Source organism: Lycium barbarum, chromosome 10, assembly GCF_019175385.1.
Source record: "Lycium barbarum isolate Lr01 chromosome 10, ASM1917538v2, whole genome shotgun sequence".
NCBI lineage: Eukaryota > Viridiplantae > Streptophyta > Magnoliopsida > Solanales > Solanaceae > Lycium > Lycium barbarum.
Genome location: NC_083346.1, coordinates 77,371,618 through 77,386,223, shown reverse-complemented (window position 1 = coordinate 77,386,223; position 14,606 = coordinate 77,371,618).

The window sequence follows — 14,606 nt, the reverse complement described above, 5'->3', positions numbered from 1 at the left end:
GTTCCTTCAAGGTGAGGCAGGATGATTATGACTACTCTATAATGAAATCGGGGGTTCTCGACCTTACGTCACCCCGATAGAGTTATAGTTGGTCCTTGAGTTCTTATGCATGCATTATGATAAGTATATGATGATGAGACTACACCGTACCTATATGGCCGGGCAGACACCGCTAAGGCGGGTGGCATATACACCAGGTCTAGAGGGCATGGGCAGACACCACTAGTGGGCGGCATGAGATGTTACCCCGGACGCGGGAGGCCTGGACGCAGGATAATGATGATCACGCCGTACTTATATGGTCGGGCAGCTTATATATGCATACTTGATATGATAATGTTCATGATGTAAGTTAGCATGCATTATTCTGTCTTAAGTGACATTCGACTACAGGTTGTTTTCTTACTTGATGTTTCCGTATCTCTTTGATATGTTACTATTGTTCATGCCGTACATACTCAGTACATTGTTCGCACTGACGTCCATTCTTTTTGGATGTTGTGTTCATGCCCACAGGTAAACAGGGAGGTGGCCCAGAGTCCTAGGAGCTACTGAGCAGATTTACAGGAGCACTCCATTATTCCAGAGGTGCCACTTTTGAGATATTATTTGGTGTGTATATTTGGAAACGACGCGGTCCTATCCCGTCCTTATGTCTTAGTACTCTAGTAGAGGCTCATAGATACGTATGTGTGGGTATTAGATGTCCCATGATGACTACATTATAGATCTTTGTATATTGTTTTTGCAGCCATGAGGGCCTATGTATATTTATATATTGCTTTGAAGAGTATATGTGTTCAAGTGGGGTATGATGATTATCATAATGAGTGGTGCTCGATAATCAGCTCCGGGTACCCGTCATGGCCCCCTAGTCGGGTCGTGATAAAAGTGGTATCAGTGCAGCTCCGTCCTAGGGAGTGTCTACGAGCCATGTCCAGCAGAGTCTCGTTTATGGGTGTGAAGCGCGCCACACTAATAAACAAGAGGCTACGGGGCATTTGGAAAAAACTGACCATTCTTCTTCTTATTAGATCGTGCCATAGAGCCATGTTATAAGATTTTCTCCTCCCTAATTGTACGTTATGATTTCAGTGATGCCGGTAAAGAGAAAAGCTACAGCCGCCCAGAAGGGCAAGGCTACGATAGAAAGGCGGATGGAAAGGGAGCTACCAACAAATATAGAAAAATGTGAATCTCATAAAGAGGCTCCATCCAATACCTCTCACACTCCGCCTATTCTAGAAGAACAAGAAGGTGTTCCTGCTCCGGCTCCTATGCCTCCAGTTTCTCCACCTGGTGCTTCGGGTCAACAAATAACCGAAGCTATTCAGCTATTGACACAGCTAGTTGCCGCTCAGGCACAGCGGCAGAGTACAGGTCCAGGTGACAGGGTGGCTAGTGCCAGAGCCCGTGATTTCATGAGTTTAAATCCTCCAGAATTTTTCGGGTCAAAGCCGGATGAAGACCCGCAAGGTTTTATTGATGAGATGTTTACGTTGAGAATCATCCATGCCTCCGATACTGAATCTGTGGAGTTGGCATCTTACAGGCTCTTGGATGTGGCGGTTCATTGGTATAATAATTGGATATCTTCAAGAAAGGAAAATGCACCCCCCCCCCTCCCCCCATAGTTTGGCAAGAATTCATAGATGCTTTCATCCGCCACTATTTGCCACCCGATGTTCGTCGGGCCAGAACTGATAAATTCTTGAATTTGAAGCAAGGGAATATGAGTGCCCGGGAGTATAGCTGTAACACCTTGAAAATTCCCCGCGAACGTACAGTGGATAGGCTAACAAAGGGCATAGCGTGTACGATGTTTTAATAAGAAGGGAACGACGTTTGACGACCCTAAGTAAGATTTCAAAGGCAATTGCAATAAGAGATAGGTTATGCTCCATAATGACTAACTATAGGTTCTGAAAATGTGGAAAGTTCCAGATTTGCACTTTGGCCAGTTGATCGTAAAATGAAATACGGACCGTAAAGTAGTTTACGGGCCATAAACTTCCATGTCGTATTTCAACTTCCAAAACTTCAAATTTCTGTCAAATGCTTGAATGGTTAAAGACGACTTAAAATACGGACCGTAAACTGAAATACGGCCCGTAAACTGTGTTCGTAAATCACCATGTCTCAGCCTGACTTTCTGGTTCTGTTATGATTAAATACGTCCACGAAATATGGCCCGTAAACTATAATACGGACCGTAAAATGAGTTTACGACCACTGTTGCACTTTCGACGACTGTTCATTTCAGATCAGATTTTGGGTTATTAAAAGGGGGACCAAGTTTATTATTTCATTTCCACATTTCACCCCTTCTCTCTAAAACATCTCTCTACATTTATTCCACAAGAATTCAAGGATTATTAGTGATCAACAACATAAACCAAGTGAATCACGTGTAAGAAAACCCATTAAAGATTATACAAGTCAAGAAATCTCATTGGAGATGAACTAGGGTTTTTGCTCAAGTGGAGTATTATCAACCAAGGCTTGTTCCTACGACATCTTAGGTAAGATTTGTGATATTTCTATGTTGTGTAAGGTATTTCAGAGTTGAAATACTTGGATTGTAGAAGGGTATAGAAAAATAGGTCATGAATGTGGAATAGTGCCATTTTGAGAAATAACTTAACTTGAGTTTCGATTCTTGATGTGTTGTGATGTAAATATGTTATAAATGATGTTGAGAACATGAGATGAGCAATGTATGAGAATAGACGTCGTCGTGCGTTATGGCCATGGATATGGATGATTGAAAGTAAGTCTAGAAATATGGATAATGTGGATGAATAATGACTATCGTTATAGTATTGTGAATGTATTATTGACGTTTGAGAGTTGATATACGCTATAGAGGAATGTCGTATAAATAGAGGAGACGTTGCCAGATTTTCTCTAGTTTTTGTCATGTATGCTAGCTATCGATTCTAATGATAGTATGACTTTAATGAAGGTAAAGACGTGAGCTTCGGAGGAGAACGTGCAAGTGTAGAATAGTTCAACGGAAAGGTACGTAAGGCTAACCCTTCTTTCATAAGGCATGGTTCTTTGGCCAAACGTCTAAATCTTCTATAAGACTGATATCTTTCAAATGATTTGATCTTCCGAGCTTGTAAGCTCACGATTCTTGATACGCCACGATTGTGCTAAGTTCCTCGTATGACGAGTAAGCCTATAAAGATAGATGTCATGAATGACGATAATAGTGACAATGACATGGAAGACGACTATGGTGGTAATATCGATGACGATAACGATGACGACGATGATAGTAGCTATAATAGTAAAGACGCTTATGAGCTATTATGCATATGTATCTATGTATGACTATTATGGAACCTCGAGCTTATGAGGCCGGGTAGGATATGTAAATAAATATGTATATGATTATTTAATGCGCGCACACCTCTGCAGATGGTACGGATAACCCTGACTCCTTGGTAGGGCCAGGTAGATGTAACCCTGACGCATTGGTAGGGCCAGGTATGTGTAACCTTGAGCCTTGGCTGGCCAAGTATGTATGAAACACCAATCCTGCATGGTCAGGTATGCTATGTAAATGCTATGTATATGATATGATTGTGTATAATATATAGATACGAGTATGATACGATATGAATGTGAACAAAAGTATGTATACGAATACGAGTGTAAATATGGAACGGAGACGATTATGGATACGGATATGGATGTATGTGCACAATACGCATTAGAAATGGAAAGTTCCTATGAAAGGCAAGTAAGTGCCTGTGACGATGATATTACCATCTCCCATCCTGTGCTATTTTTCATGTTGCTTATTATGCTTCTACATTGATATTGATCATGCCTTACATACTCAGTACATTCTTCGTACTGACGTCCTTTTGTTTGTGGACGCTGCGTCATGCCCGCAGGTGCACAGGGAGACAGGATTGATCCATAGCTACATTCTCAAGAACTACATAGTGGAGCTCCATTTCATTCAGAGCTATAGCTTTTGGGTACTTATTCTTTTGTGTACATAATTATGGGCATAGCGGGGTCCTGTCCCGCTTATGTGATATGACATACTCTCCTTAGAGGCTCGTAGACATGTGTACGTGGTTAGATGTGTTTGGCCTTGTCGGCCTATATTTTGTATATCATTTTGTTAGCCTTGTCGGCTCATCTACATTGACGTGGTATAGATGCCAATGATGATATAAAGGCATTGTTGTCCAATGGGACTAGTATGACTGATGAATAGAAATGTATGTTTAATTATGTAGCTCACCTAGATGTAAGTGTAAGTGCAAGCCAAGGGGCGCCCGGGTGGGCTAGCACCGGGCGCTCGTTGCGGCCCCCTAGACGGGTCGTGACAATAGCCTTCACTTTAATTCATTGCCTAGGTATGCTCCAACTATGGTGGCTGATATGGGAGATAGAGTGCACAGATTTGTGAGTGGCTTAGGGCCACATTTGTTCAAAAATTATTTGACAGCTTCATTGCAAGAGGGGATGGACATTTCCCGTATTTAGGCTCACGCCCAGAATTTAGAGGAGCAGTAAAAGCCGCAGAAGGGTGAGCGTGATATTGACAGAGAACAGAGCAAGAGGGCCAGATCTGCTGGTGCTAGTAAAGAGTATAGAGGGGGTCAGCGGCAATAGTATCCTAGATATTCGGGCCAGTCCACGACGAGTGCACCTCCACGATTTGTGGGCAGACGATTTTCGGGTCTGAGTTAGAGTTCAAAAGTCTCCGGTCCTCAGTTTGGAGGTGATCCTAGCCAGGGGCGACCACCAGTGCCACGATGTAGCCAGTGCGGTATATTACATTCTAGTCAGTGTCGCCGAGGTTCAGATACTTGCTATGCTTGCTATTCTTGTGGTCAGGTTGGACAAATGATGCGAGATTGTCCATCGATGAGTGGTAGAGTTGGGGTTCAGCCCACAGGATCAGTGGCTAGTTCTTCCTCGTCTGTGCGCCCGATAAGGCAGACTCCCCAGACTCCGGCAGGCCGCGGTAGGGGTAGAGAAGGAGCATCCAGTTCAGGTGGCACTCAGCCCCGTATTTATGCTTTAGCCGGACGCCAGGATCTTGAGTCCTCCCCGGATGTGGTTGCATATATACTATCCATATTCTCTCATGATGTTTATGCATTGATTAATCCGGGTTCTACGCTATCTTATATTACCCCTTATATTGCAGACCGTATTAGGGTAAAACCTGAGCCAACTAAACCTTTTGAGGTATCTACTCCGATTGGTGACCTAGTAATAGCGAAGCGGGTGTATAAAAATTGTGTGATAATGGTATGCGATCGTCAAACTGAAGTTGATTTGGTTGAGCTGGAAATGTTAGATTTTGATGTTATCATGGGTATGGATTGGTTAGCCTCTTGTTATGCTAACGTCAATTATAGAATGAAAATAGTTCGATTCCAATTCCCGGGAGAACTCGTACTTGAATGGAAAGGTAATACATCATCCCAAAGAGGTAGGTTTATTTCCTACCTTAAGGCAAGGAAGATGATAGCTAAAGGATATATTTATCACTTAGTCCGAGTTCATGACACCGAAGCAAAGCCACCAACTCTTCAATCCGTCCCAGTGGTGAATGAATTTTCAGATGTATTTCTAGATGAACTTCCAGGCCTTCCTCCGGAAAGAGAGATTGATTTTGCTATGGATGTGTTGCCGGACACTAAGCCTATATCTATTCCTCCTTATCGAATGGCTCCTGCCGAATTGAAAGAGTTAAAAGCGCAACTGAAAGATTTGCTCGAGAAGGGGTTCATTAGGCCCAGTTCATCACCATAGGGAGCACCCGTCCTATTTGTGAGAAAGAAGGATGGTTCCCTACGAATGTGTATTGATTATAGGCAGTTGAATAAGGTAACTGTCACACCCTAATCTTACCAGGGTTTGATAGGCACCCGACCCTATATTCGGAGCCGAACGAACCCGTTGACTCTTATTACACACATACTCGCTTGGACTTCTAACTTAAATTAAATGAAATACATAATAAGAGCTTTCAGAAATATTCTTTTCGTTATTCTCAAATCAAACAAAATCTGTAATCATATGGAGTTTATCACATAACACAAAATGACACATCGTTGATGGAGTCGCTTACAAAACTGACATTCTATACCCACGACTCTGTCTGCAAAGTCTCTAACTTCGAACAAGACATCATAGCATAATACTCTAACCCGGCAACACTCCGGGGCAAATGGAGCTTGCCAACTCCGCTGGAACATCTTCTATAATGGCTTCTACTCATCTGGGTGTACCTGCACGGCATGAAACGCAGCGTCCACAAGAAGGGACGTCAGTACGAGTAATGTACCGAGTATGTAAGGCATGAATAGTAACATACGAGGGATACATAGCATGAATAAAGACACGAAGGAAATGTAGAGCATATCGTGAGATAAAAGAGCAACCTGTACATATGAGTGCCTTTTGGCGGGTACCATGCATGCTTAGTGCTGCGGAACGTGCAGCCCGATCCATTTATATATTATATTGTTGCGGAACGTGCAGCCCGATCCATATATACATATATTATATTGCTGCGGAACGTGCAACCCGATCCATATATACATATATTATATTGTTGCGGAACGTGCAGCCCGATCCATATATACATATATTATATTATATTAGTGCCGAGGAACGTACGGCCCGATCCATAAATATAATATATTAGTGCGTACAATGACATAACCGGCCCGGGACTCAACGAACGATATAACAATAGTATGCACGAGCAGAGTAGTGAGAACCCATATGCATATAAATCAATTCTAAGACCCGATGGACAAGTGTACTCACCGACACCTGGGGGCTCAGAAACAAGTTTCGGGTCCATCCGATTTAGTATAAGAAAGTTATGAGCGTTTGAAGTACAGAACCTTCTACGAACGTTTCAGAAGCCATTTTTGGAAAATCAAGGCAACAATCATGTTAGGTACCTTTCGAACATCGTTATGGATCAAATCCGATAGAGCTTTTGGAACCATATGTACGTGTCAAAATATATCAAAGACTCAACGGAATAATCAAACGTGCCATCATTTGAAAATCAAGACATTAGTCATATCAATTGTCTCTCGAATGACATTCGGGAACATATCAAATAGAACTTCGGACATCATAGATACGCATCAAACCATATGAAATAGCTTATGGAAGTCAAGAATATTAGCCATCCTAGTGGCTTTAAGAATAGGAGTTTCTTTGGAATCATATACATATCGTCTGTTCGTTTCACAAGGATCATGCCAAAAGAAAGAAAGGTAAGCCTTACATACCTACTCCACGTCCTATTAGCTACGTTTAATTGTCCAAGCTTGCTAGTCTACATTCAAAAGAATTCACACAATCATTAGATTCATTGTCATACACTTACCTTAGCTTCTCAAACAAATTCACTTATAATCTACCGAAATTTCGGCAGCATCTCCCTTGTAAATACACCATCCCGAATCTAACTCGGCCAATTTATCAACAACAATCTGAGAATTCAACTCGGCCAAATTATCAACATCAATACCGCAATCATACCAACAACTTCAACAGTCAATCCAAAATATATTCTAACATTAACAACCCTTGTCGCATAATTCAACGGCATTTTATTTATATTCAACTCAATCACATATATTCAAGCTAACACCAATGATCCCACATTCAAGTATTAATCTGAAATCATTCTAACATGATTCAAGAATACTTCAAACAATTCACCTAATATTCAAAACAACCCAACCAACATACCACTTCACCCAAAGCTTTCCAAATTCAACAAGAACACTAACAACACATTTCCTTTCTTCCAAATTCATAAGCTACACCAACAATCTACACCTTAGCAATATCATTCATACAAATGTAAGAAACCATACTAGTGTCACATTAACTCATTCAATAATCCCACAACAATTACAAATTCATTTCAAGTCATCAAACCTTCATTTTCATCATGAAATCCACAACAACAACAATCAAACTACTAAATAAAATCAATTCATCACATCCTTCCAACATCACATTATTCAGCCACACTATACACATACATATTTCATGAATTTCATTCATTCCTACATACTTCAAATTACATAAATCATCTATAACACATGTAAAAGAAGATTGGATACATACCTTTCTCCACACATCTTCTTTCTCGGCTAGAGTCCACAACTCGTACAACGAATACTTTGCTTACTCCAATAATTAATCCATGTTAAAGAGGACCTTCCAATTAGTACAAATTCTAGAAGAAAATAATTTTTCTTGATCAATTTTCCATGGCTCAATTTTGGGAAGCCATAGCCGAATGGCTTCTCCTTCATTTTCTTTCTTTCTCTTCTTCTCCAAGCTTCTTAACTTGAGAGAAATATGTCTTATTTTTTTTTTCACCACTTGTCTATATATATAATTAGGCCCTTCAAGTAAAAATATGGACACATGGCCATGGGGGGGGGGGGGGGGGGACCCACACACACCACACCTCACGGCCAAAGGGCCCTTCATGAACTTTCTTGAAGTTTTGTGAAACTCCCTTTTTGCCTCTAGCCTTCCACAATATTACCATGAACCACCTTGTGAATTTCCCTTTTTACCCTTAGCCTTTCTCAATATTTTCATACTAATAAACAACTTGTACATTAAAATAACTTTGGAAAATAGTCTTGCCCTTAACTTACCACGACTTCCTTGAAATATCCGAATGTACGAAATACGGGCTATAACAGTAACGATAAAGAATAAATATCTGCTTCCAAGAATGGATGATCTGTTTGACCAATTACAGGGTGCCAAGTGGTTTTCCAAGATTGATCTGAGATCGTGGTATCACCAAGTGAGAGTTAGAGAAGAGGATATTCCCAAAACAGCTTTTAGAACGAGATATGACCACTATAAATTTCGGGTGATGTCATTTGGGTTGACTAATGCTCCAGCGGTGTTTATGAATCTGATGAATAATGTATTTAGGCCCTTTCTGGACCTATTTGTGATCGTGTTCATCGATGACATCTTAGTGTATTCTCGGTTAGAAATGGAGCACGCGGACCACTTGTGTATTGTCCTTGGAATTCTTCGGACTCGAGAATTGTATGCAAAATTTTCAAAATGCGAGTTTTGGCTAAATTCTGTGACTTTTCTGGGCCATATTATCTCAGCGGATGGCATTCGAGTCGATGTTCAGAAAATTAAGGCTGTGAAGACTTGGCCAAGCCTATAACACCTACAGAAGTTCGTAGCTTTCTGGGATTGGCAGGTTACTATAGAAGATTTGTGGAAGGGTTTTCCTCTATTTCAGCACAACTAACGAAGCTAACACAGAAATTGGCAAAATTTCAATGGACTGATACTTGTGAACGCAGTTTCCAGGAATTGAAGGACAGATTAACTTCAGCCCCGTCCTGACACTCTCAGAAGGGCCAGATGGTTATGTTGTCTATTGTGATGCCTCTGTTGTTGGGTTAGGCTGTGTGTTGATGCAGCACGGTAAAGTCATTGCCTATGCTTCAAGGCAGCTGCAGAAACATGAAAAGAACTACCCGACCTATGATCTTAAATTAGTTGTGGTCATCCATGCGCTAAAGATGTGGAGACACTATTTGTATGGCTTTCATGTTGATATTTATACAGATCACAAGAGTCTCCAATATATTTTCAAATAGAAGGAGTTGAATCTTCAGCAGAGGCGGTAGATAGAATTATTGAAGGATTATGATGTGAGTATTTTATACCACCCTGGAAAGGCAAATGTAGTAGCTGATGCGCTTAGCCGTAAATCGATGGGTAGTCTATGTGAGGTCCCTCCGGAGAAGAAAGAATTAATTCGTGAGCTCCACCAGTTAGCCAGCCTCGAAGTTCGTCTAATTGATTCAGGCAATGCAGGAATTGGTATTCATAACCCAACTGTTTCATCCTTAGATATGGAGGTGAGGGAGCGCCAATATGAAGATCCCCAGTTGCGCCACTATAGAGATACATATCCTGAGAAAGAGAAGTCGCCATTTCAAGTCTCTACAGATGGAATTCTTAGGTACCGACACAGGCTATGTGTTCCAAATGTTGCCAAACTATGTCGTCAGATTCTAGAAGAAGCTCATTACTCTCGGTATTCCATTCACCCAGCAGCGACAATAATGTATCACGATATCAAGTTAATGTATTGGTGGGATGGAATGAAGAAAGACAGCAGAATTTGTAGCTCAATGTCCAAATTGCCAATAAGTGAAAATTGAACATCAAAAGCCAGGAGGATTATTGCAAGCGATGGAAATTCCAACCTGGAAATGGGAAGTGATTAACATAGATTTCATTGTAGGTTTGCCTCGTTCTCAGCGAAAATATGACTCCATATAGGTAATCGTGGACAGACTCACGAAATTAGCTCATTTTCTTCCAGTCAGAACCACATATTCAACAGAAGATTATGCAAGGTTATATCTTAAGGAGATAGTGCGAGTTCATGGTGTCCCGATATCTATTATCACAGACAGAGGAGCACAATTTACTGCTAAATTCTGAAAGTCCTTTCAAGAAGGTTTGGGTACTCAAGTAAGGCTTAGCACAGCGTTTCATCCACAAACTAATGGACAAGCTGAACACACTATTCAGACCTTAGAAGATATGTTACGGGCATGTGTGCTAGATTTCGGTGGTAGCTGGGATGATCACTTACCTCTTATTGAGTTCGCATACAACAACAGCTATTATTCAGATGGCTCCATATGAAGCCCTATATGGAAGGAAGTGCATATCCCCAATAGGGTGGTTTAAAGTAGGAGAGACACAGCTAATAGGCCCGGAATTGATTCAACAAGCGGTGGAAAAGGTCAAGGTTATCCGAGATCGATTAGTGACAGCCCAAAGTCGCCAGAAATCTTATTCGGACAACCGTCGGCGAGACTTAGAATTCCAAGTTGATGATTCGGTATTCCTGAAGGTATCGCCGATAAAAGGCGTGATGAGATTTGGCAAGAAGGGAAAATTAACTCCTCGATACATTGGACCTTATAAGATTGTCCGCAAGATAGGCCAAGTAGCTTATGAACTGGACCTACCCCCAGAACTTGAATCAGTCCATCCAGTTTTCCATGTATCAATGCTCCGTAAGTGTGTCGGAGACCCTACTAGAATCGTGCCGATAGATGATGTTCAAGTTACAAAAAGATTGGCTTATGAAGAGGTACCCATTGCCATACTAGATAGGCAAGTGCGGAAGCTTAGAAATAAAGAGGTGGCTTCGGTTAAAGCCTTGTAGTGAAACAATAATCGAGAGGAAATGGCTTGGGAAGTGGAAGAAAACATGAAGTCCAAGTACCCGCAATTGTTTCCACCCCTAGAAGAGGTTCAAGATAAGACACCGTTGTCATGAGGTATGTAATGCTTTCTTTTTAATGTTTTTGGGTCGTGTGTGGCCATATTTTCTTGCTATTATGTTGTAGCCCTGTGTGGGGATGTTATTGTGGGCTGTTGTGACAGGATGGTAGCGCCGTGTTTGGTAGGGCTGTCGTAATTAAGATTCCAAAGACATTTGAGGCAAGAGAAGAAAGTTCGTTGAAGAATGTCAAGCATAAGCCGTGTTTGGTAAGGGGTTTGCAAGTACCGAGCTAATGTTGATTTAATAATGCCTTGACGAAAAGTTATAATGCTCCTTAGGTTGTTAGTGAAGTGCTAAACAAGTGCTAAGAAGGTTCCATAAGGATTAGAGATCAAATGAAATGACGGAAATGATTTCAGGAAAGTGGAGCTATACGACCACTTATACGGTCCGTATAAGGGTCCATATAACTCAATAGAAAAGATGTTTTCCCTGATGATGAAATATGGACACTTATACGAACTGTATAATGTTATACGGACCGTATAAGTCCCAACAGGTTGAACATTTTTCCAAGTATATAAATGTGATCCCAATTCTAATTTCTCATTTTCCAACTTCTCCACTTCTCTCTAACTCTCTAGAATACTCCACTCACTCCATTTATAAGAACTCAAGGAAAATCAAAGATCAATATAATCAATTCACGGAAATCAAGTGCAAGGGAGTTCTCTAGGGTTGTTGAAAGTCAAGAAATTCTTTGGAAGTGGAGCTTGGGTTTTCTCCAAATGAAGTATCTTCATCAAAATCCCATACCTACACAATCAAAGGTGAGTTTTATGATCATTTTATGATATTAAGAATATTGAGGGGTTGAAAGACTTGGATTATAGACGAAAGTAGAATATGGAGCTCAAATGTGAAATTTATGGTATTCTTGAATAGTAGTTTAACATGAATCATGACCCTTGATATATTATGAGTAAAATCTTGTTGTAGATGATACAAATGACGTTAAGGAAGTAAAATATGAGAACACATACAGTGTTATGCCATAGTTATGGTCATGAATCATTTTGGTAAGGAATTGTGGGAATTGAATAACGTTGAACTTGAAGAATTGTTGACTACGATATTATGAATGTTGTTATGGATGTTTGGGAGTTTGTTATATCATATGGAGAAAGTTGTAGAAACAAAGAAGATGCTACCCAATTTTCATTAGCTTTAGCTTAAGCTTAAGTACACTTTCGATTATCTAATTCTAGCACGAATTCTCTTGAATGTAGAATCGCGAACTTGGAAGGAAGCGTTTAGTCGGCAAGTTAGAAAGGCAAAAAGGTATGTGAAGCTAGTCCCTTCTTTTCTAAGGCATGATTCCTATGACATGATTCCCTTTATTTTTCCATGACCTTCTTACATTCCGGAAACTATGAGTCTACGTTTATAAAGAGCTTCTCATAAGATAAAGATAAGAGATATGTTACGAATATGATAATGATGATGATTAGTCTAAGTCTAAAGATACTAAAGCTCATGATATGATGTTTCTACGAAGCTAATGATCCTCATACGATTCTTTAATGCTACTCATTGTTGTTACACTCACCTTATAATGCTAGTTCCTTCAAGGTGAGGCAGGATTATTACGACTACTCTATAATGGAATCGGGAGTTCTCGACATTACGTCACCCCGATAGAGTTATAGTTGGTCCTTGAGTTCTTATGCATGCATTATGATAAGTATATGATGATGAGATTACACCGTGGCTATATGGCCGGGCAGACACCGCTAAGGCGGATGACATATACACCATGTCTAGAGGGCATGGGCAGACACCACTAGTGGGCGGCATGAGATGTTACCCCGGATGCGGGAGGCCTGGACGCGGGCTAATGATGATCACGCCGTACCTATATGGTCGGGCAGCTTCTATATGCATACTTGATATGATGATGTTCATGATGTAATTTAGCATGCATTATTCTGTCTTGAGTGACATTCGGCTACAGGTTGTTTTCTTACTTGATGTTTCCTTATCTCTTCGATATGTTACTATTGTTCATGCCTTACATACTCAATACAATGTTCGTACTACCGTCCTTTATTTTTTACGCTGTGTTCATGCCCACAGGTAGACAGAGAGGTGGCCCAGATTCCTAGGAGCTACTCAGCAGATTTACAGGAGCACTCCATTATTCCGGAAGTGCCATTTTTAAGATATTATTTGGTGTGTATATTTGGGAAAGACGGGGTCTTATCCCGTCCTTATGTCTTAGTACTCTAGTAGAGCCTCGTAGATACGTATGGGTAGTAGATGTCCCATAATGACTACATTGTATATTCTTGTATATTGTTTTTGCAATCGTGGGGGCCTATCTATATTTATATATTGCTTTGAAGAGTATATGTGTTCAGGTGGGGTATGATGATTAGCATAATGAGTGGTGCTCGGTAGTCAGCTCCAGGTATTCGTCATGGCCCCCTAGTCGGGTCGTGACAGTGACTTCGTACTCTACCCTTGATTTTGGTAGGGAACCCAAACAATCGTTAGAACCCTTTTTCTATAAATACCCCTGCTAGTGTCCTTGTTATTGCTTCTAGAATATATAGAGATTGCGTCATTGTAGTTAAGAGTCGTAAGACTACTTTTTATGTCTTTGAATTAGAAATAGTGAAACTTGATGTGCTTATGCGAATAGATTGGCTTTCCAAGGGTATGAAACTCTAGTTGTCAATCAGAAATGTTAGGCTTGAATTTCTCGTTGAACCCATTATAGAGAGGAAGAGAGAGATTTCTAAACATCGAGGTAGAATTACTTCGTATCTTGATGCTCACAAAATAAACTCAAAGGGGTGTAGTTACCATCTAATTGTCGTTATGACACTGAAACTATATTACCTTCACTTACTCCCTATCCCAAGTATGTGTTGAACCTTCAGACTATCGAATTCTTGAGAAAGTGTAGACTAAAGGTATGGATCCCTTATTTCGTATTTAGGCTTAAATGATATAGTTGTGGGAGTTTCTGTGAGAACTATGTCGTTATTGTTGGTTGGTTATTTGATATTTTTTCCTTAGGAATAGCTCGTCTTGTAAAGGAACTCTGGAAATTTTGAAATTTTGAGGTTTAGTACAAATCTTAGGCCATAACTTTCATTTGAGGACGAATGATCCCGAGAGGGGGATAATGTAACACTCTGTAAATTAGGATTAGGTGTGAATGTGTTGAAAGAGTATTAATGTGATATTTTAGACATACAAAGTCCTATCGAGATGA